Raw genomic sequence first — 24922 nt, forward strand, 5'->3', positions numbered from 1 at the left:
ATGTCATTGATTATTTGACGTGTTATGTGTTATATGTGACTTGTTGGTTGACTGTCGGTCTATATGTTCGGTGTTTACTTGTTTATAGCGTAACTTTCAGTTCGTTAATCGGATTTGGGTGAAACGAAAGGTAGATAGAAGTGTATGTCGAATAGAATCGTATGAGTTAAATATTGATAGATACTTATGATGCCTAGAAGAGTAAGCAAGGGGTAGAAAAGGGAAGCATGTGATCAGAAAATGGAATCGACATGTAGAAAATACAGCAAGTGATCAGAAAATTGAATCGAGGCATAGGAAAAGTAGACGAGTGGTGGTTGAAGAGAGTCATTTGACGAATTCAAGTGAAATTGGAATCGTTTGTGATAAGGCAAGTACTTCTAAACCTTTTTCAAGATATATTGCAAATGTTTTTGAATTCTCTCGTGAAATATTGTTAAGTATTCAAAATAGCTCTGTTTTATATTGTAAGTACTTTGAATCATTTAGCCTTGAACCTGAGCCACATCATTTGATCCTGAACCGTAAGTCTTATTCTTTGTGAACCATTTCTTGTTGATTTCCAGATACTAAACCACACAAATATGACACTACTCTCCAAATATACAACCACCAAACAACAAACACTGGAACAAAATTATTTTAACATCCAGAAACTTTTATATTCAACCATACCTTGTGACATTAAAGAACTAAACCTTGCAAAATCATTGTTCATCTAATACCCGATTCTCATGCAGGCTGAAGGCCATTTCTTATACATACATCGATACCCCTTGTGATACTCATGAAATGCATTATGCCTTTATACAAATGTTTCATCTCTGTTGATTACGATCTTGATTTACTGAATTATATTGTTTATCATATTGAATTGCTTTAGAATTGGATAGTTTTTTATATAGGGACCAAATTCATGGTCAGACCATATCAATGGTCAAGTTAGGCCAATGTGTGCCTTGGGTCCAGTAATTAGAGCAGTGTTGTGTGCTTTGCTCGGGGTTAGTGCGTGACTGATCAGCAGCCTAACCTTGATTTTAAAACTTAAAAATGAATATCCAATTCTAACGATTGTTTAGCAATAAATTTGATTTCTGTGAACCATTTCGTTTGATCATTGATTAACCTCAATTATTGTCATTGTGACTTGCTGAGCTAGTTAGCTCACTCTTGCGAATCTTTTTATGTATTCTATAGTTAAGAAGGATACGGTTGATAGCAAGATTTTTCCCAGTTCAATGTACGAGCTTGGATTCCAGGTTATGTTGGATCGAGCTAGTGGGAGCTTATCGCAGTAGTGAGATAGTAAGATTGTAAGAGTAATTTCATTATCAGTTGTAAGTTAACTTAGTTGGGATTTGGTACGTTGTAATAAAAGTTAAGGTTGTGGCTTATTTTATACTTTAACTTGTTGCGGTCCATGGTTATGTAAAGCAGGGTCATTGCAAATAATATTTCATATACAAGTTTATATATTGAGTATGTGTTTTGGACCCCGAACTTCTGACCAGGGTTTGGAGGGCGCAACAGATTTCACAGTATAAGGGTTTCATGGCTAAGCCTAAGGAAATCATTACTGATGTGTTTGAAAGATTCAACAAGCTGATAAATGACTTGCAGCTTCATGAAAAATACTATGAAGCTGAAGAAGTGAATCTAAAGTTCTTGTTTACTCTCCTTGACCATTTAGAACAGAACATCTTAGCAATCAGGGAAGGAAGAGACTTGAGCAGAATAACTCTGGAAGTTCTGTATGGGATTCTCAAAACATATGAACTAGAGATGATTCAAAGGCAATCGCTGAGGTCTGGTCAAGGACATGTTGTGGATGGCTCAAGTTCTTTAATTGTTAATGAAAGCCACTCATTCAATAATGAACTAAGATACCAAACTTCAGATGCCTCATCAAGTGAGTAGAGAACAAATGATTCACAGGAGCAAGTCATATTAGATTGGAAAATGATGAGTTTTACACTCTTGAAGAACTGGATGAGCTAGATCAGTATATGGACTATCTAGCTAGAAAATTCTCTAACATTAGAGTAAAGAAGCCAAGGTACTTCAGAAATAAAGGATAATCCTTCAACAAAGACAAAATCTGGAAAGAGAAAGGGAAATACAATTCTAACAGCAAGAGTGGTTACAGAATTGGATCTGTTGACAGTTCTAATACAGGGTGCTTTAATTGTGATTAACTAGGCCACTTTGCTACAGAATGCAGGAAACCCAAGAAGGCAAAGAAAGACAAAGCTTATCTTGAGCTGGAAGTAAAGTATGAAGCTCTTCTGAAAAAGCAACAGAACAAAGCTTACATTACAGAGGGAAAGAGTTGGGACGACTCAGATAATGATGAAGATGAGGAAGTTGGAAACTTTGCTTTAATGGCCTTGGAGCAAGGTGAATCATCCTCATCAAAAGGACAAACACCAATTCTTACCACTATTGATTTAAATGTAAATTAATACAAGGAAACTATTGAAAAGATGAGCACAGAAATGTTTCACATTCACACAAGCATGGTTGATGTTAATGAAGAAGTTAGTATATTAACAAAGATAAATAAGAAGCTTGAGAGTGAGAAGCAAGAAACTGAATTGTTGCTGGTTGAGCTGGAAGCTTTAAAACAAGAAAATGCTTATCTCAAGAAGAAGCTCAAGTGTGCAAATGAAATTGAAGCAGTGTTAAAGGAGAAGCTAGAAAAAAATGAAGTAAAAATGAAATCTTTCAGAAATGCATCTGAACTGGTTGAACAGTATCATGAGAAGAATAAACCATGTGAAAACATTGCTATTGGCCTTGACTATGAAGACATGAGTGACAAAAAGATGACTATAGGTGACAAAGGGAAAGCCAAGAAGACTGAGAATGCTACAACCTTTTTGAAAGAAGTTAATGCACCTACATTCAAAGCATGTGTAGTCAACTTCAGTGAAGAAGAATTGATAATCAAGCAAGAAATTGCTGATGTAGATAAAGAAAAAAAACTAAAGAATCAGTTCAGTCTTCAAAAACTGAAGAGAAGCTCATGAACAAACATAGTCCCAAGACTCTTGTTCAAGAAACCAAAGCTGAAGATGCAAGAAAGAAAAAGAGAAATAGAAATGGAAAAATAGGGATAACTAAAAGTAATAATTTTGCTTATGTTGCAAATGCTCCTAGAAAGAAGTGTGAAAAATGTTGCAAATGCTCCTAGAAAGACTTGGGACGATTAGATAATGATGAAGATGAGGAAGTTGGAAACTATGCTCTAATGGCCTTGGAGCAAGGTGAATCATCCTCATCAAAATGACAAACACCAATTCTTACCACTATTGATTTAAATGTAAATTAATACAAGGAAACTGTTGAAAATATGAGCACAGAAATGTTTCACATTCACACAAGCATGGTTGCTGCTAATGAAGATGTTAGTATATTAACAAAGATAAATAAGAAGCTTGAGAATGAGAAGCAAGAAACTGAATTATTGCTGGTTGAGCTTGAAGCTTTAAAACAAGAAAATGATTATCTCAAGAAGAAGCTCAAATGTGCAAATGAAATTGAAGCAGTGTTAAGGGAGAAGCTAGAAAAGAATGAAGTAAAAATGAAATCTTTTAGAAATGCATCTGAACTGGTTGAACAGTATCATGAGAAGAATAAGTGTAAACATGATGTACTATAATGGATAATGAGATGATATAACTCAACTTAGGACAAGAAACTAGTAAATAATTTTAACTATATATCACAGGAATCCAGAAGAAGAATGATTAGACACATACAAGAATCTTAACACAATATTACAAGTGCAAGTCCATTTGAAGTCATAGAAAGAAGATCATTCAGTGATCAGGCCTCTGTGAAGAATAAATAATCAGAGGACTTGTTATTTTAATACAATTGAAGTTTCAAGTATAGAAATCAAGTGACTCCAGTGGAAAACAATCTATAGAACTCAAGTCAGAATTCATTAACAAGGAACAATCAGAAAGGATAAGGATATTCAATTCTGGGCTAGTCGTTTGTGAAGCAGACCAGTGCACTAAGCGTCAGCATTCCAGGATTGATCATTCAAGTCTACAAAAGAAGTGTTAAGTGAATTCAAGATCATACAAAAGAATGTATTCATAATTGAAGAAAAGAAGAAGGAGTTAAAATATTCAAAGGCATAGAAGTTGATTTTCAACTAATAGAATTCGACTTGTATGAAGTCGACTAGTGGAAAATCAACTAGTGGAATGTTATTCTACTAGTCGATTTCTGACTTCTCCAAAATCGACTTCTACTTAATTAGAATATTCTCCAAGTGCTACACATGTATAGAATTCGACTTGTATATTCTACTAGTCGAATTTCATCAAGGTCAAATTCGACTACTAAGAAGGAATGCAAATTTGACTACTAGGGACTTGGGTTATTTTGAAATACAGCAAATTAGAATGCTTGGACCAGAAGAAGCCACGTATTGAATTTGGTTTTAAGTTTACAATAAAACAGAAATCTCAGTATTTATTTTAGGAGAGAATTCTTAACTAGCAAACTGAGAAGCTTTTATGGAGAGCATTACGGAGCATTCAAGTTCATATTAATTGCTTTGTAACTGTACTGTTATGTTGTTGAAATTTCTGTAGAAGCTAATTAATTGACTAGATTGTAGCAACATTAATTTTTATATCAATCGAAATATATTCCTTGAATTCTGTTGTGTTTTTAACTTCCAGCATAAACTAAGAACTTGTTTTGAATCGGAATTAATTGGTGGTATCATATTCAACCCCCCCTTCTACGATACCTTTGGACCTAATAATTGGTATCAGAGCCGTTTGATTGACATACAAATCAAGATCCGGAAGTTTAGACCAAAACAAGTTCACTCTTGCAGATTTTTAAATTTTCAAAATTTTCTATTTCTTGAAATTTTTGAATCTTAAATAATTTAATCATGAGTTCTCAAAAAGTTGGAAGTATTAAGGTACCAAAGTTTGACAAAGAAAATTACAATCTATGGAAGAAAAAGATGATTCTCTATCTCAAGGCTGCGAACCCTGATTACATGAAATTTTGAATGACGACCCACACATACCTGAAATGGTTGATCCTAATAATGAACGACGTACCAAACCTAAACCAAAATCTGACTAGACTGCAAAGGAAAAGGAATTGGTTGCCCTAGATGACAGTCTACAGCTGATATTGATAGATGCCATGGACTCTGACATGTGTCACCAAATTCTTGTTTGTGAAAGTGGCAAACACATGTGGGACACAATTGAACTATTAATGGAAGGTACTGAAGATGTGAGAGAGAATCGCCTAGACATGTTAACTACTTAATATGAAGCCTTCAGGTCTCTCCCGGGTGAAGGTGTAACCTCAGTTTATGAAAGAATGAATAGGCTGTTAAATGAAATGAGTCTTCATGGAAAGAAGTATGCACATCATGAAATCAACAGAAAGTTTTTGTTGACACTCCCTTCACATTTGGACAACAAGGCAGAAACAGTTCGTGAACGAGTGGACTTCAAGACCATGAAACTGGAAAAGGTTTATGGAAGAATGAAGACTCATGAGATGGAGTTAGACCAGAAGAGGATCATATATGGGAACAAATCCAGTGATGCCAAAAATGCTGAGTTGCTGAGAACAACTGCATTGGTTGCAAGCAAGCATGAAGACCTAGATATCACTGTTGAGAAGGCCAAGTCTCAAACAAATGTGCTTTTTGAGGGCGAAGTGGATGATGGAAATCTGACTGGGGATCCTAGTGACTACTACACCATGGAAGAATTAAAATAGATGGAAGATCCCACAATGGAAAATCTAGTAGGGATGTTCAGCAATATGAGATTCAGAAGGAAGAAAGGTTTCAGGGGAGCAGGGAGTAGTAGCAGAGGGCAGAGATCCAACTCATACTCCAGTTCTGGATATAAAACTGGAATGGTAGACATAAACAAATTCAAATGCTATGACTGTGATGAGGTTGGACACTTTTCTAGTGAATGCAGGAAGCCTCAACAATCAAAAGACAAGGGCAAAGGGGTTCAGAAAAGGGATTCAGGGAAATCCAAAAAGTATCCAGTCAAGTCCTACATTGCTGAAGGAAAAAGCTGGGATGATATAGATGATGAAGAGGAAGAATATGGAAATATTGCATTGATGGCAAAATCAACTCCTCAGGTATCTATATCACCCCCTGCTAAAATTTGTGATAATGCTGACTGTATAGCTTTTAAAGAGCTTGCTCAAGTATATTCTGATAAACTTTCCTATGATAGACCTAATGTAGAACGTAGTGACAAGTTATGTGCTGAAAACTACAATGTGCTTAGGTTAAGATATATGAATTGTTGCTTATCCCTTAGATGTTTAGAAGGTACTGCTAGTGACTTAAAGAAAGAACTAGAAAAGATCAAAACTGAAAATGATAAGCTAGTTCTCACCAATGTTACTATAGAAGACCTTAAAACAAGAAATCAATATCTGGAACTTAGAGATAAGAAAGATGTTGAGACTATAGAAGGAAATGATGAGAAGATAAAGGAATTAGAAACTAAGCTTCAGGCTTATGCTAATTATGCTAATCTTGCAAAGGAAGTCATATCTAGTCAAGTTGTAAGTGGAAAACTTGGAATTGGACTAGATTATGATGAACTTAGGAAATCTAGTAAGAAACATGTGGTGGATAATGAACCTGTAATAAAAGTTGTTAATCCACTAGATACACCACATGTTTTAAAGAATGCTAAGAAACTTTTGTTCAAGAAGGCATCTTCTGAACCTTTTGATGAGGAGAATTTGTTCATTCATCATGAGATGCTTGTTGAAGATATTGAAAAGATAAAAGATAAAAATGCTAAGAAATCTAATAAACAAGCATCCCCTGAAAGTGAACAAACTACTGCAGGACTAGGTTTTAGTTCCACCACTAAATCTAGTAAGAATAGAAATGGCAGAACATGAAAGGATGACCCTAGAAAGGTGTGTAATAACTGTGGATCCACTGGACACCTATCTCATGCATGTAAAAAGGTTAAAGTGGACAAAGTAAAAAATGTTAATATGCATACCATGCCTAGTGTTCCTAAATCTTCCAAGTGTGATAAGCCTGCTTACATGTCATGTGTTGTTTCATTCATGAAAACGTATCTTGATTACACACACTCACACAATGCATGCCATGATCATGATAATCATATGCATAAGAACAAGAGTAAGTCAAAGACTGCAAGCCCTCCTAGTGCTAGGAAATAGGTTACCTTGATCAAGACCAAAAGCAAAGCTAATGGTCCTTCCAAGGGTGTTAAGGACACAGTCAATGACAATGTAAAGCATGTTGAATCTGTCAAGAATGTTAAGAAATCTGCTAGATATGCATATGTTCCTAAGTACACTGGACCCAACATGGTTTGGGTACCAAAGAAATCTTAATCTCCTTTGTATACAGGGCATAAAGAAGAAGAAGGTCATGTGGATTCTGGACAGTGGATGTTCGAGGCATATGACTGGAGAAAGAGCCCTGCTATCAAAGGTGGTTGAGAAAGATGGCCCAGTGGTTACTTTGGAGATGACAGCAAAGGTTATACAACGGGATATGGCTGTTTGGAAATTGGAAATGTCATCATAGAAGAAATCTCTCTGGTTGATGGTCTTATGCATAATCTTCTAAGCATAAGTCAATTCTGTGACAAAGGATGTGATGTGTTGTTCAAGAAGGAGAAGTGTTTGATCACTAATCAGAAGAATGAAAGGCTTGCTCTCAATGGAGTAAGAAAAGGTGATCTGTTTGTAGCTGACTGGAATCCTGTAGAAGATGGTCAAGTAATGTGCTTCTACAGTAAAACATCTGCAAATGACAGCTGGCTATGGCATAGGAAGCTCTCCCACTTCAATTTCAAGAAATGAATTCTCTAGTGAAAAGAGAGTTGGTGAGAGGATTACCTGAGATGGAATTCAGCCCTAAAGGGCTATGTGAAGCATGTGAAAAAGGAAAATCAAAGAAAGCATCACACAAGAAGAAGACAGTATCTGTTATAGCTGAACCACTACAACTCCTTCACATGGATTTGTTTGGACCAGTGAATGTCATGTCTATGTCAAGAAAGAAATATGGATTATTGATAGTGGATGATTTTTCTAGATACACATGGGTGTTATTCTTGCATTCAAAGGATGAAGCACCTGACATGATTATTGATCATATCAAAAAGATTGAAGTAGAAGTTGGGGTGCCTGTGAGATGCATAAGGTCTGACAATGGAACAAGATTCAGGAATGCAAATTTAAATGACTTCAATGTGGAAAAGGGCATCTCAAGATAGTACTCAGCACAAAGGACTCCTCAGCAAAATGGGGTAGTTGAAAGGAAGAATCGTACTTTGGTTGAAGCTGCTAGAACTATATTGAATGAAGCAAATCTTCCTACGTACTTTTGGGCTGAAGCTGTCAGCACTGCATGCTATACTCAGAACAGAACCCTGATTAACAGAATGTATGAGAAGACTCCATATGAGCTGATGGAAAACAAGAAACCATCTGTGAAATACTTTCATGTATTCGGAGGAAAATGCTATGTCCTTAAAGATAATGAGCAGATTGGCAAGTTTGATGCCAAAGCTGAAGAAGGCATTTTTCTGGGTTACTCATTAGAGTCAAAGGCTTACAGGGTGTTCATGGTTGATGATCAGAAGGTCGTGGAAAGCCTAAATGTAACATTTGATGACTCCAAACCCTCAAGTATTCAGAAAGAAGATGATGATGAGTCTATGAATGTAGAAGATTTTTTTGATAATGAGTATGAACCTGAAATTATGCCAAATGAAGACAATAATGGAGATGATCCTCAGGATGATCATAATGATGATTCAGACTCAAATGATAATGGAGGAGATGGTCAAGATGCTAGTGGCACATCAAATGTGACTAGTAAAACAACATCTGGAGCTGATTCTCAATCATCAGATTCTTCAGGTCAAGATGGCAACAATTCAGGGGGAGCAGGACAAGAGCATGGATCTGGAGATAGAACTCACAATAACAATAGTAATACTGAATCATCAAGAGCACAATTGCCTAGAGCTACAAAGTGGAATAAATCTCATCCTGAAGATTTAATCATTGGTGATCCAAATTCCAGAGTTCAAACTAGAAGAGCCACTGCAAATGAATGTCTGTATTCTGGGTTTCTTTCTCAAATGGAACCTAAGAAAGTGGATGAAGCTCTTGAAGATCCAGATTGGGTGATTGCTATGCAAGAGGAACTCAATCAGTTTGAGAGACAAAAAGTTTGGAAACTAGTACCCCGAACAAAGAATAAATCAGTGATTGACACTAAATGGGTATTCAGAAATAAACTGGATGAAGATGGTACAGTGACAAGAAACAAGGTAAGACTGGTAGCAAAAGGTTACTCTCAAGAATAAGGAATAGATTATGATGAAACTTTTGTACCAGTGGCTAGACTTGAAGCCATCAGAATGTTCTTGGCCTATGCTGCACATACAAACTTCAAGGTATATCAGATGGATGTGAAGAGTGCATTTCTAAATGGTGAGCTTGAAGAGGAAGTCTATGTGGAACAACCTCCTGGTTTCACAGACCCTGAATCTGAAGATCTTGTCTATTTTCTCTTCAAGGCTCTCTGTGGCCTTAAGCAAGCACCAAGAACATGGTATGACACTCTCTCTGAATTTCTACTTGAATATGATTTCACAAGAGGTGTCATAGACAAGACTCTGTTCTAGAAAAAACATAAGAATGATATCATACTTGTTCAAGTGTATGTTGATGATATTATATTTGGATCTACGAATGATATACTATGTGCAAGATTTGCTAAGCTGATGCAAACTAAGTATGAGATGAGTATGATGGGAGAATGGAACTTCTTTCTTGGACTTCAAGTGATTCAGAAGCCAGAAGGTATCTTTATCTGTCAGACAAAGTATATCAAGGTCTTCTGAGGAAATATGACATGGAAGATTCATCTCCTTCCAAGACTCCAATGGCCACTGCTACAAAGCTGGATTAAGATAAATCTGGTAAAAAGGTGGATATCACTCACTACAGGGACATGATTGGATCTCTTCTCTACTTGACTGCAAGTCGTCCAGATATAATGTTTGCAACATGCTTGTGTGCAAGGTTCCAGGCTGACCCAAAGGAATCACATCTTATAGCCGTCAAGAGAATCTTTAGGTACTTGAAAGGTACACCTAATCTGGGTATCTGGTATCCTAAAGACACTGGATTTGTTCTCATAGGTTATACAGATTCTGATTATGCTGGATGTAAGATTGATCGGAAGAGTACTTCAGGAAGCTGTCAATTCCTTGGTAGAAGATTGGTTTCATGGTTTAGTAAGAAGCAACATTCAGTATCAACATTAACTGCAGAAGCTGAATATATTGCTGCTGGAAGCTGCTGTGCTCAATTACTTTGGATGAGAAATCAACTCAAGGACTATGGAATTGATCTGGATCATATTCCCATCTTCCGTGACAATACAAGTGCTATAGCTATCTCAAACAATCCAGTTCAGCATTCGAGGACCAAGCATATTGACATCAGGTATCATTTTATAAGAGAACATATAATGAATGCTACCGTGGAACTTCAATATGTTCCCACAACTGATCAAATTGCAGACATTTTCACAAATCCACTTGATGAGGCAACATTCACCAAGTTGGTTAGTGAACTTGGCATGTTAAATTTGTCCAATTGATTGGAAATTAACAAATGCAATTTGATTGGGATAAAATTTACAAATTTCTGTGATGATGCTTTGAGGGTTTGTGAATTTTATTTACCAAATATTCATTGTTTATGTATTAGCAGCATAATATTGTTCTGAATAATGGTGATTATCAATCAATGGTAATTTTCATAATTTTAGAATGAATATTGTGATTTTTGATGCATAATATTGTTTATAATTATGGCATTATCAGTAAATGATAAGTATTGTAATTATTAAATAATTATTATGGGATCTTTATGAAGCATAAGTAATATTTAGAATTTATTAATATTTATCAGTCAATGATTTATATTTAATAATGAATAAATATTATTTATGATAATTAGTAGTTAAGTACTAAAAATTAAGAAATTCAATTTTCTAATTTTTGGGAAAATTTATTATTGCACTTAGGGGGAGAATTGATTTAGAATAATCATAAATTTTCTAAGTACAACAAGTCCAAATTTCGACTAGTGGCTGTATAAAAATCGACTAGTGGCTGGGAAATTTTCGACTAGTTGATTTTCTAAGAAAATCGACTAGCTATTTTCAGTATATATTTTGGCTATCATTTTTCTTCCCATTGGCAATTTTTCGACTACTAAATTTTCGACTAGAAGAAAAATCGACTAGTAGGCTACTAGTCGATTTCCCACTAGTCGAAAAATAATCTATATATATATATCTGCCTTAATAGTTTGCTTTTTCAGATATATACACAAACTAATCGATTTCACAGCAAAGGAATATTCAGGAGTTTCAAATTTTCAGTAATCGATATCTTCACAGAACTCTGGCAAAATTTTCTAGAATTTTAGATTATTGATGTTGAATCCATTGCTGTTCTTTTGACAGTATACTCACAAGTTTTCACTGGTTGAATTAGGAGATCCAAGCATTCGATTTCTAGTTTTAGAAAAGGGGTTTTTTCTGTAAAATCTGTTGCGTCGATAATCCAGGCTGCGTTTGGTGTGAGGGTTCTAAGAGAAAAGTTTTTCAAATCTCCAGTTAAATTTAAAAAAATAATAATTTCTTTTGTGTTAAAGATTATTTTTCATTTTATTTTAAATAAAAATGGCAAATAATTTTGAAATTAAGAAAACTAATTTTGTTTCTATTTTAGGAAATGATTTGAGAAAAACTGGAATATTTCAAAAATGGATTATTTTCTTAAATGAACATTATATTGTGCGATATGCCCTGACAACTAATGTGCAGATTAACTCTGATTTAATTCACCACATCACACAAAATTCTTATATATCTAATGAGGGTGATCAGCTTGGGATATAATTTATTTTTGGTGAAGATGTGATCAGGATTTCTGAAGACTATCTGAATGAGCATGTGCACCTTCCAAGAGATAACTTTGTTGATGTTCCTGATTCCTCGATGTTGTTCGACTTCTTTGTTTCAATTCAAGCAACCTTGGAAAATGGTCAGCTACCTGCAAAGTTCTACATGTCACATCTACCAAGGAATGGAACTTGTTCTTCGGGGTTATATCTCTAGTGTTCTCTTCGAAGATAAGCAGCTGGGTGTCTGTCTCTGGGTTGGTTCAGAAAATTGGTTTTTCAGTGGCCAATAATATTTGAATCAACTATGGTCGTCTCATGATGAAGAAGCTACAACAGCACATTAACACTCAGAAGACCATCAAGTTTGCAGTGTATCCTCGCTTTTTACAAATTGTGCTTAACTCCATACTTTCAGAGGAACAAAGGAACTTCATCCCTAATGTCAAGCCTGTCATGCCTACCACTATTGCTGTTCAATTGAAAAACAAGAGAAATTATCCAAACAACAATAGAGGTATACCTAATGTCTTTTTGACTCCTTACTTAATAAAGAGTTTTGTGCAGATTGAAGCTGACATAATAGCAAGGAATGAGGAAATTCAGGCACAAGAACACATGGATCAAGATCCAGTTGCAACTTTTGATGCAGAACAACATGTTCAACCTGAGGAAACTCAAGAAGGAAGTGTCCATAGTTCACATACTCAGCACATTCCTCAAAACATCCCTGTTCAATCATACATGCCAAGTATGTCCGGAGGTAACTACTCTTAATTCTCCAATACTGGATTTGATGATTTGATTTCTATTGAAGCTCTAAAATTTGACTCTACACATCCATTTCAATCACTTGGTGATTATCCAACAAGGAGTATTGGATCTAAAAACCTCCAGATTCATAACCTCACTCCACCTCCAAACACTAAATTTACACTTTCCTCTACCAAAAACCTGAAGAGAAAAGGAGCCAGTGAGGATGAGGGAGAAACTGCTGACACAGCAGCAAATAAGGGAGATTATATGAGAGAACCCTCAGCTTTACCTTAAATGAAGAAAAGTCGTATCCAATCATAGGTATCTGACAACTCCCATACATTCTCTCAAAAGGATGTAATGGATGAAAAGGCAATCAAACAGTCTCTAGATGTACCTTCTTAACAAGGTATGTCTATTGAAATTCGCCCGTCGGCCACGGCATCTGAAAGAGTGTCACCACCACCAAACTTGACCTCAGATATTCATATTCACAGTAAGGGTGCACACACATCCAAAGAATTGACGGAAGCAGGGGAGCCGCCTATCTTACAGTTGGACTCCTCTGTCAATGATCCTTTAAAGGAACAGCAATCCACTGGTAATGACCCAGATATCCCTGGTTAGCCTATGGATAAGGTATTGTCACCAATACCTGAGGGAACTGCAAGTCTGATCCCACAGATGAAGACTTCTGTGACTCTCCCAGAGATTCCAGCTCTGGAAAGGTCATCTACTAATGACAGGGAACTTGTCTCTGACATGGATCGGGAATTGCGAACTCCCATTGCACCACCACAGACCTCCTTAAGGATGGCTTAGGTGATTTCACTTGCAGGTACCTCGGAAGCTCGGAGCATTGAGAGGAGTGAAACACAAACCGTGAGGTTGAGTGACACCCCTGTCCCCAAACCGAGTGAAAGAGCGATGAGCGAAATACTTTGAGAGGAGCCTTGTGAGACACCTACCATCCAAAATGCACCAAATCTTATAAACTATGTTACTATTACTGAATTTCATGATACTCTCAACCAACGGGATCAACAATTTCTAGCTGTGCTTGAGAAGATAGACAAAGAATTTTATCAAGTTATGGACATCAGGGATAAATAATTTCATGACGAACTTGCCAAGCGTAATGCTACTATTGCCTCTCTTCAAGCAGAGATTGCACAGTTGCAGGAGAAAGTCAAACTAATAAAAGATCAACAAGCCTTTAACTCTGCTGCTTCTGGTTTCCGGCTAGCTTTTATGGAAGGACAAATGCGCTCTAAATCTTTTTCTATTTCACTTCAGAAGGATAACCCAACTGAGGGGGAGAAGTTAGGAGGAGTTCAAGAAAAAGTAGTTCTGGAGACAGAAAAGAAGTCAGTTGATAAAGGCAAGGCTAAAGTTGTGGAGTTTGAAATGCAAGATCCAGTAAATGTTACATATGAGTCTGAGGATACAGAGGAGCAAGAACTAATTCATTTCAGGAGTTCAAAGAATCTGGATGCTAATATGTCTACTAATCCATTCAAGGAAAGCAAGCCAGTTGAAGCTGTGGTAGCCGGAGAAGAAGTATTCAATCCTGACATAGAAGCTACTGCATAAAGTGATGAAGATCAGATGGAACATGAACTTGAAGAAGGTGAAATATTTGAACCAGGAGTTGAAGATGCTGAAATTGTTGATGAAGAGGAGGAATTTGCAGATGAAGATGCTTTCAGTGATGATTGCCTAATGAACAGGATAAATGAAATTATCAATGACAATATGGAAGAGGCAAAAGAGTTTATGATCAGGAAAAGGCTAAGAAGACAAAGAATTAGTGAGAGGAAGGCCAGAATTGCTAGGGAGGAAGACATTCATAACCAAACAGGTCCCAGGTGGGATGAAGCTAGAGCAAGCTTCAAAGGTAAGGAGAAGAACTTGGATAAGAATGATGATAGAAAGATAACGGACATCATCGGAGAATATAGACTATCCATGAGTTCTACAGGAAGTTTGATGAAAGAGTCTCTAATGTTTCTGTGTCTAAACTGAAGAAGGGCTGGGTTATGTATGTGAACCTAATAGATCAAAGAGCTCTGAAGCTTTCAACAAGAATGTTCAAGAAGATGAATGTCGTTGAGTTGTTTATCCTCAAGCACAAAATTATCACATCAGGAGGACCAATCAATGAACTGCTAAGGCAACGTATGCATGAAGCTTTGAGAGAGTATTCACCGGAAGCGTTTGACTTACCATCTTGTGTCAAATACTACTATAGAAGATCTTTACAGAATCTGACTCTCACTGAAACTCATTTGACGGGAACTCCTTACAGTATGCTAATGTACATTGAAAGCAGACTAAGGGGAAAGAAAGAAGATCTGCTCTAGATCTTGAAGCTGTTGAGATTATCTATGCTACAAGGTTAAATCTGAAGATGGAAGACAGTGAAAGATACATGAGAAAGACTACTCGAGCTTACGATGAAATAGTGTGGGTTAGAAGAGCGGATGGCAAGACCATAACAGAGGATGAATTTATGGGGGAGAGTGAGCCCAAGACTTGTATTGAAGATGGAGAACTGAAGTACGTAATCAGAACTTCTCAAGCAGTTTCCAAGATACCTATCTCTAGTTTTGAAGACAGCCGTTCTGAATGCATAAGAGAATTGTTAAAAGATATTCAGTTATCCACATGCAAAATTGACAAGCTTGCTCTAAAGCCAATTCAGGACAGACTGAGAAGCAGACTTGATATGAAACGAATCAACAACACAAAAAGGGTGCAAGATTTTCCTAAGAGAATAATTGTCTTTGTTTTCTCTAAGAAATCTTCTATCCTATTTGATGCTGTAAGGAAAATGCAAAGTATTTTATATCTCAAGGTGTTACTCAAGAGGCTTGAAGAACCGGAACCAATCAACGCACTAGAAGTCGAAGCAAGAGACTTAGTCAAGCTAAGAATTTCACAAATACAGCAGAGGATTCAAAGCAGAAAAGCCAGAGCAATCAAGAAATCTGAATCAACAATCCCAGGGAAAGCAGCAAGTCAAAAGGACAAAGCTGAAACAAAGTCAAAGGCAAAGGAGAAATAGAACATCTGTTCAGACTAGAGGAACAATTTATGTCTTCGAAATCTCATGTAAATAGAAATCTGGAAATGTATATATGTTCCAGAATGCATTTAATATTATTTACTGTTTTCCGCACTTACTTTTTCTTGTTGTCAGTTGAGTTATCCTTAAAGATTTGCTTGTCGAACTCTAACAATCAAATAGGGGGAGATTGTAAAGCATGATATACTATAATGGATAATGAGATGATATAACTCAACTTAGGACAAGAAACTAGTAAATAATATTAACTATGTATCACAGGAATCCAGAAGAAGAATGATCAAACACATACAAGAATCAGAACACAGTATTACAAGTGCAAGTCCATTTGAAGTCATAGAAAGAAGATCATTCAGTGATCAGGCCTCTGTGAAGAATAAACAATCAGAGGACTTGTTGTTTTAATACATTTGAATATTCAAGTATAGAAATCAAGTGACTCCAGTGGAAAACAATCTATAGAACTCAAGTCAGAATTCATTAACAAAGAACAATCAGAAAGGATAAGGATATTCAATTCAGGGCTAGTCGTTTGTGAACCAGACCAGTGCACTAAGCGTCAGCATTCCAGGATTGATCATTCAAGTCTACAAAAGAAGTGTTAAGTGAATTCAAGATCATACAAAAGAATGTATTCAGAATTGAAGAAAAGAAGAAGGAGTGAAAATATTCAAAGTCATAGAAGTTAATTTTCAACTAATAGAATTCGACTTGTATGAAGTCGACTAGTGGAAAATCAACTAGTGGAATGTTATTCTACTAGTCAATTTCTAACTTCTCAAAAATCGAATTCTACTTAATTAGAATATTCTCCAAGTGCTACACATGTATAAAATTCGACTTGTATATTCTACTAGTCGAATTCTATCAAGGTCAAATTCGACTACTAAGAAGGAATGCAAATTCGACTACTAGGGACTTGGGTTATTTTGAAATACAGCAAATTAGAATGCTTGAACCAGAAGAAGCCACGTATTGAATTTGGTTTTAAGTCTACAATAAAATAGAAATCTCAGCATTTATTTTAGGAGAGAATTCTTAACTAGCAAACTGAGAAGCTTTTATGGAGAGCATTACGGAGCATTCAAGTTCATATTAATTGCTTTATAACTGTACTGTTATGCTATTGAAATTTCTGTAGAAGCTAATCAATTGATTAGATTGTAGCAACATTAAGGTTTATATCAATCGAAATATATTCCTTGAATTGTGTTGTGTTTTTACTTTCCAGCATAAACTAAAAACTTGTTTTGAATCGGAATTAATTGGTGGTATCGTATTCAACCCCCCTTCTACGATACTTTTGGACCTAACAATAAGCCATGTGCAAACATTGCTATTAGCCTTGACTATTGTAATAACCCCAAAAATTTTGGACTTTTTGTAACCCTTATGAATAGTGATTTTGCTGATTATGCTGAATGAGAAAACTTTTCATGCCACACTTTGTAGAGGTTCTTTTATTGATATTCTGAGATCTTATTAGTGCTCTGTGTGGTATATAAGTGTATGTAAAGATCGTCAGAATCCAAATTCGAACACTTTGATTTTTTCCGGAAAATCCACCAGATACCGAAAGAATTGAGTATAAGGTAACTGGATAAAGAGGATTTAAATTTAAGGATTATAAGAGAGGATCATAAAAGGAATATAATGTATTCAGAAAGGGTAAGGAAACCCAAGTAATAAGATCCCGGGTATGATCCCTCAAACGATAAACGAAAACGAAAGTTAAGCGAACCGTATAACAGATCAGTGATCATTAGCCAAGTAATTAGGAGTTAATCAAAGAGGTTAGGGATGATGATGTCATCACACCAACAAGAAGAAGACAAGTGTGGGAAGATGACATAGGAGGATGACATAAGCATGACCAAAAGGGAAGGAATTGTTGGTTGATTATAAGCCACACAAATTTTACCATGGTTAAAAGGTTAATTAACAAAACAAAAGGATATCAACCAAGCCTTTTTATGCACAAAGATCAATAAAACAAAGCAAGCTTCTCTCCCCCCCCCTTTTCATCTTCTTCACTTCGAATTTTTCACCAAAATGGTGAATTAGAAATTCAAAACACAAGCTATACTCCATGGAAAATTATAAGGTTTGTTTCTATAACTAAGAAGAGCAAGTAGTTTGAGTGCTTGAATCAAAGGTTTTCTATCTCAAACAAATCATTTTAGTAGAGGGTGAATAGTGTTTTCAAGAACTTGAAACTTTTGATCTTGTGTTTTTGTTTAGATATAGCTTTGGTAAGGATTTTCAAGGGTTGTTCCAAGCTCCTTAGTTACTTCTACTTACCAAGGAAGGTATAATCTCATACCCTAGCCCTAATTTTGAATATTTAGAGTTTTTATGCTTGGTTTAGTTCTTGGGAAGTATGATTCATGGTAATTTAGAGTTGAGTTGGATTTATAATGAGTTTGGAGTTGTAAATCTTGATTATTGGTTAATGAACTTAAGTATAGCTTTAGTTCATGTTTAGGGGTAGTATAAATTGGAAAATCTTGAGATGTTGGGACTGTTGTAATGAAGTATGGATGGAGTTTGGTTGTATTGGTGGTTATGGGTTGATTTGTGGTTGATTGTGGATTGATTTGGAGTTGTACAAATTTGGTAATCGCGTAAACATAACCGTCGTAATGCCCGATTTACCTTAGACTGCTATTTTTCTTAACATCAGGACCCGTGACCTCACTGTTAGGTTTTTACCATTGCCATGTTTAGATAGTTCATGTTACGAGCTTCGTTTTGATATGTGGTTCGCTTGAATCCGATGTACGGTTTAGGAGAAACGACCGTTTTAAGTAACGGCGTTTCGCGAACGAACCATTACCCCTCGCCTTACTTTGAAACCTTGGTTAAGTTCCTTACTAATTGGAGTATGAAACAATTATGTAAAGTGGATTAGGCAGTTGGTAGGGTACTCGCGAAAGAATCGCCTTAAAATTCTTAATGCTTAATTTATTAAAAATGGTGGAGCCGAGGGTACTCGAACGACTTACGTGATTCATTAAGCGTAGAAGTGACCATAAGCGAACATTTAGGTTCAATTGGTTAAAGTCTAGTTTCTTAAGCGACCGGGGTTTAATTCTGACTTATGTTGTTGTTCATAGGTTATCGGACCCACTCTAAGCTTAAGTCTATCCGGGAACACTCAGGCAAGTTTTCTACCCGTTATACTGTTGTTGTGATGTAAATATATGTATATGCATTATCTTGTGATAAGTGCATGATTGTTATTAGCAAATCTTGCGATATATTGGAGCATGTGATATGGTATATATGCATGTCTATTTTCGTAATCTTGATATCTAATTGTTGATTCAATTGCTTATAAGTTACATAATACCTATGCTAGAGATAAGCGGTAGTTGTGTATACCCTTAGTATAGGGGACCCAAAGATGAACATTTTCTAAACCGGGAGTCGATGTTCCCGAGTATATTATATATATATATATTTATATATATAGATATAGTTTTCAAAACTATTAATCGAATAAGGTTTATTCGATAACTTTATTTTTATTAATGAATATTACTTTGAATATTCATTCGAGGACTTATGACTCGGTTTATTTTATTTAATGAATATTACTTTGAATATTCATTCGAGGACTTATGACTCTGATTATTTACTAAATAATATTCTTTATTTAATTAAAGAATGATGTTTTGATAATCAAACTTATTTTCTATTATTCAAATAAAGATAGTACTTTCGTATAAGTATATCTTTGGTTATTTAATATTCATTTCAATTATGAGTTTTAAAACTTCTACTTTAAATTATTTATATAGAGATTATCCTTATGAGAATATTATTTAAATAATAATATTCAGATATTTTCTAATATATCGGGACTGATTTATTTCATTAAATCAGCATTACTCCAAACATTCTTAAAAGTGTTTTTGAGTCTTCAAAATGATTTTTAAAAGATTAGAGCGGATCCCAAAACTCATTTTTATATTTAAGATCTTCCTTTCGAAGGGGATTTAAATACTCACTCAAAACCTGGGGGGATCCGGCTCAGTGGTGTATTTTACATTCACAACGAGGTTGTTGTTTTGAGAAAACATCTTGATTACTTGCCCATCGTTCGGGAAGTAAGTTCATCTATTTGAGTCGGCGTAAGCAACATGGGCTCAGTGGGCGTCCATGAAAGTGTAAGTGGCTCAGTGGGAGTCCATCAAATGCGTAAGTGGCTGAGTGGTAGTCCAGCATAAGGTCCTATTGCGGCCAGGGTGATGACCAGTGGGGAATTCGTCCATCTACTAGTAGAAAAGGTTACTTATTGGTATCTTTTCCTGATCAGCAAGATATCAGGTTTATGCCAAGGTTTTCTCCTTTCCAAATTCATTGGATATTGCAACTCTGTTTACAATTTTCATAACAGAGGTTTTCAAGGAGTGTATGAAAAGTATATATATATATATAGGTGTATATATATATATCGGGACTTAATGAAGTATCTCGTAACTTCATTTCTTTTAAATGATATTTCAAAGATTGAATCTATTCAAGTCTTATCTTGTAGTCTCATCAGTGTGATGAACTTTTGAAACTAATTATAACTTGAACGGTGATAGTTCAAGTAGTATTCAGAAAAGATATAAGTATATTGGAGTATCTTGTAACTTCATCTTTTAAACTTATATCTAGTAAATGATTATCTTATGCACGTCAAAGATTTTCAGAAAAACGTTGAGACAAGGTTAGATATATGAGATCACCTTGCAACGATATTTTTTATACAGTTATAAACTGGAACTCTGTGTATATTATACATGTCGGAGGATTTCAAAGATTGTGAAAAGTATATATGTACATATATACTAAATATTTTGCGACTTGGTCACATTAAGAGGTCAAACTTGGTTCATTCCTTCTTGACCAAGACTTTCATGAGTACTATGAGAATGCTCATATATTGTTAATTCTTATGCATATTATTTCAGTGGGCTTGTTGCTCACCCTTGCTTTCTTCTTTCATCATACAACAACAGATAGACAAGATGATCAAGACCAAGCTCCCAACTCGTGAGCGGATAGGAAACGTTCCGTAGTTTCCTGTAGGCATTGATGTTGTTGTAGCTGAGGTAGGATCTACCAATAGGCTAGGCTTTTAACTTTTTATGTACTAGACTTATGTATATTTATGAATTGTAATAATGGCAAAGAATATGTAAATTATTCAGAAGCCCTTTTATGGTGAAATGGTTTATAATTGTGGAATAAAATGACTTGTGTTATTTTTGGATATTCATCTCTGAGACTATAACTTGTGTGGTGTGTGTATATTGTGGGGTCACAGTACGCAGTAGTTGGTTGACTGTTAAGATTAAGTATTGATAAGGGAAATGGAACTCATGACAACCCGAATCCCCGACCCCGGATTTGGGGGTGTTACACCTATGAAGACATGAGTGACAAAAAGATGACTGTAGGTGACAAATGGAAAGCCAAGAAGACTGAGAATGCTCCAATCTTTTTGAAAGAGGTTAATGCACCTACATTCAAAGCATGTGTAGTCAACTACAGTGAAGAAGAATTGATAATCAAGCAAGAAATTGCTGATATAGATAAAGAAAAGAAAACAGAAGAATCAGTTCAGTCTTCAAAAACTGAAGAGAAGCTCATGAACAAACACAGTCCCAAGACTCCTGTTCAAGAAACCAAAGCTAAAGATGCAAGAAAGAAAAAGAGAAATAGAAATGGAAAAATAGGGATAAATAAAAGTAATAATTTTGCTTATGTTGCAAATGCTCCTAGAAAGAAGTGTGAAAAATATGGCTCTTCAAATCATTTAACTCACCTTTGTAAAAAGGTTGTTAGCAAGCTAGCTGAAGGAGCTTGCAAATACAATGAAGCTAATTCTAATGATCCCTATTCATTCTGTGATAAGTTTGACTGCATTCCTTGCAACATGAAGGTAATGAAGAGTTTCCATAAACTGAGAGTAGATCTTAAAGAATCAAGAAATGAGTCTATATCAGAAGGAAAACATGCACAACAATCACTGAATTCTGTTTCTTGTAAAATTACTCATTCTACTTCTCCTGAAAAAGTTATCAAGAAGAAACTACCCAACACTGCTTGGGTTTCCAAACACACTTAAGACTCATTGTGTGTAGGGCAAGTAAAGCAAGTCATCTGGATCTTAGACAGTGGGCGTTCCAGGCATATGACCGGTGGTAAAGCCCTGCTATCATAATTTGAGGAGAAAGCTGGCCCATTTGTGACCTTTGGAGACAACAACAAAGGATTCAAAATGGGATATGGCAAGGATGTTTTGAAAATGTTGTCTTTGATTAATGTAGCACTGTTAGATGATCTTGAAGTGAGTCTTTTCAGAATTAGCATATTGTAGATAATGGTCTCAAGTCTTATTCTACAAGGAGAATGCACTGTTATTTGCAAGAAAATTGGTGAAGTTTCTCTTAAGGGAGCAAGGAAAGGAAACTTGTTTGTTGAAGATTTTGACTCAACAAATAAGAATGGTATTTGTTGCTTCTATACCAAGGTATCTGGAGAAAGAAACAAGCTTGCTCAAGTTGAAGTTTGTAAAGTTTGTCAGACTTAGGAAATGAAGAAACTACTCAACAAGAGAATCATGGTAATGGAAGCTCATCTCATACACCTGAGTTTAATTGCACAACCTCATGGGGAGAAAGAGGATCTTCAGATACTAGAAGAAAGCTCAACTTGGGATTATGACATTCCAAGGGAATCAATTTTGGAGCTGTTGGTTTCACAGATACAAATTCTGTTTTTCTAAAACATGTATCCTGATTTAGCATTAAAACCATTTTTGTACCAACAGAAAAAAAACTAGCTGACATTTTTACTAAACCTTTGGATAAAGAAACTTTCACTAGACTTGTAAGTGAAATTGGATTGCTCAATTCTTCATCCTAAGGCAAGAACTCAGCTAATGTTTTGCAGCATATTAATCTCCAATAAATCAAAATTAATTTGATTAAATTGGAAATTAACTGAAATATGAATTATAAATATTTCAGAAATCTCTGCATATTTGTCTTTCAAATTCATTTAACTTGGAATTTTTCAAATTCTGAGTAAACTGCTTAGTTGTTAATTTACATCCTTAAATATGTAAAATTAACTCAAGGCAGAATTACAATAACCAAAAGTATTTAGAAAACTGAGTACTCGATAAGTATAAATTGACTTCTCGACAAGTCATTTTAGGACTTCTCGAGTGAGTCTTCGATAAGTCAACTTAATGACTTCTCGAGTGACTTCTCGATAGGTTTAAAATGACTTATCGATAAGTCCTTGTAGAGTTCTCTAATAATGTTCATTCACAGAGTTCTCTACAAGTACAATTCTTGACTTATCAATAACTCAGAACTAAGATAATTTAAACTGATAAATTATTTTGGTAAATTACTTTTGGAAAATTTATTCTAATTTTATTTTGAATTTTTTCAAATAATAGTTAGAATTAATTCAGTCCTTTTTGGACAAACTTGGCATTTATCTGACATTTCGATAGGTCGTTCTTGAGTTCTCTATAAGAGTAATTTAAAATAACTTCTCGATATGTACTTCACTTCTCTAAATGACTTCTCGATAGATAAACTCAAAATGTCTATTTTTGAGTTCTCGAGAAGTCATCTTCTTTTACTATAAATACCCAGACTTCTCGATACATTCTTATACTTACAGCTTTCGAGATCTAAAGTGACCTAGCTTTCAATCCATAACCGTTTTCTCTCTCGTCTTTCATCCTTTCTCAGAGATCTTTCCTACCCATTCTTTCTCATCAATCAAGTGTGGCTCAAAATTTTGCTAGGGCATCTATCTCAGAGAAAGGAACTAATTATCTTGCTTTCACTGATGCAAACCAAGCTCCTGATAGTTTCAAGGGGTTTGTAAAACTACTGTCTGAATCTTATCTTGCAGGTGCTTTGACTGCAAATCCAGTACTGTATTGTTAGGGCGAAAACACACGCTAATAATTCACGCAAGTATACGCGTTCGCAAGTAATATAGAATAAATTGTAGTTCGTTCCCATATAGACTCAGACTAATTATGTTCAATTAACACTTACTCACCAATGTATGATTACTTCTCAATGTTAAGACAATAACACTTAAATTTGATTAACTAATTTTTAACTACAATTAACTACGAGAATTAAACACTTAATTGACACTTGAATTAACAATATTAAACATACATGAGATCATAACTTCATTACTACTTCATTCAATAGTTATCATTATTAACCTTAGCATGTAACCGCGATGATATTAACCGAACAACACGAAACTGAAAAAAGCCAACTTTCGTTGTACTAATACCATTCTACAAAACATCCACAATCAAGATAGAAGTTGAATAGGCATCAACTATGTCGAGACCCTATATGTCTATAGAATTTGACAACATAATGATTTAAGCACAAGTTGTTCTTTATGATTACACAGGTCATGTAAAATGGTTAGAGTTACCCACTAATCATGCATACACATACATGAACCTATACTAGCATGGAAAGTTCTAAACCTCAAGATCCACCGTCGCTTCACATGAGATTAACAGACTATCTTATATGTTCGCGACGTACATAAGACAAATAACCACAACCTATGCTAGATATCATACAATCATCACACACTAAGGTATTAAACAACTAACTAAAGAAATCTACAGTAAATCCGTTATGACCCCATGATCACAATTAGCCCATGATAGAACTCATCGTCATCATGGGTTCATATGAAAACATGATAATACACACAATATAAACTAATAAAAATACTTATTAAAACCAGAGTACGTCACAAGAGTAATAAGGTTCAAAGTAAAGAAAACTAGCATCCACTGTTACAACGAATAAAAGAATCACAAGAAAATGTATGCTTCCTCTTCTTCGGTGATGTGCTAAAACGGTCTTCTTCCTTCTCTCCTTGCTACTTGCTTGATACCACCCTTCTGTGAAACGTCTCTGAGAACTACTTATATAGAAGCCCACAAGAAATAGCCGTCTCAGAAGTCCATCAGAATAAGGATTATAAAATTCAGTA

This window comes from Apium graveolens, chromosome 10, assembly GCF_009905375.1.
Source record: "Apium graveolens cultivar Ventura chromosome 10, ASM990537v1, whole genome shotgun sequence".
NCBI lineage: Eukaryota > Viridiplantae > Streptophyta > Magnoliopsida > Apiales > Apiaceae > Apium > Apium graveolens.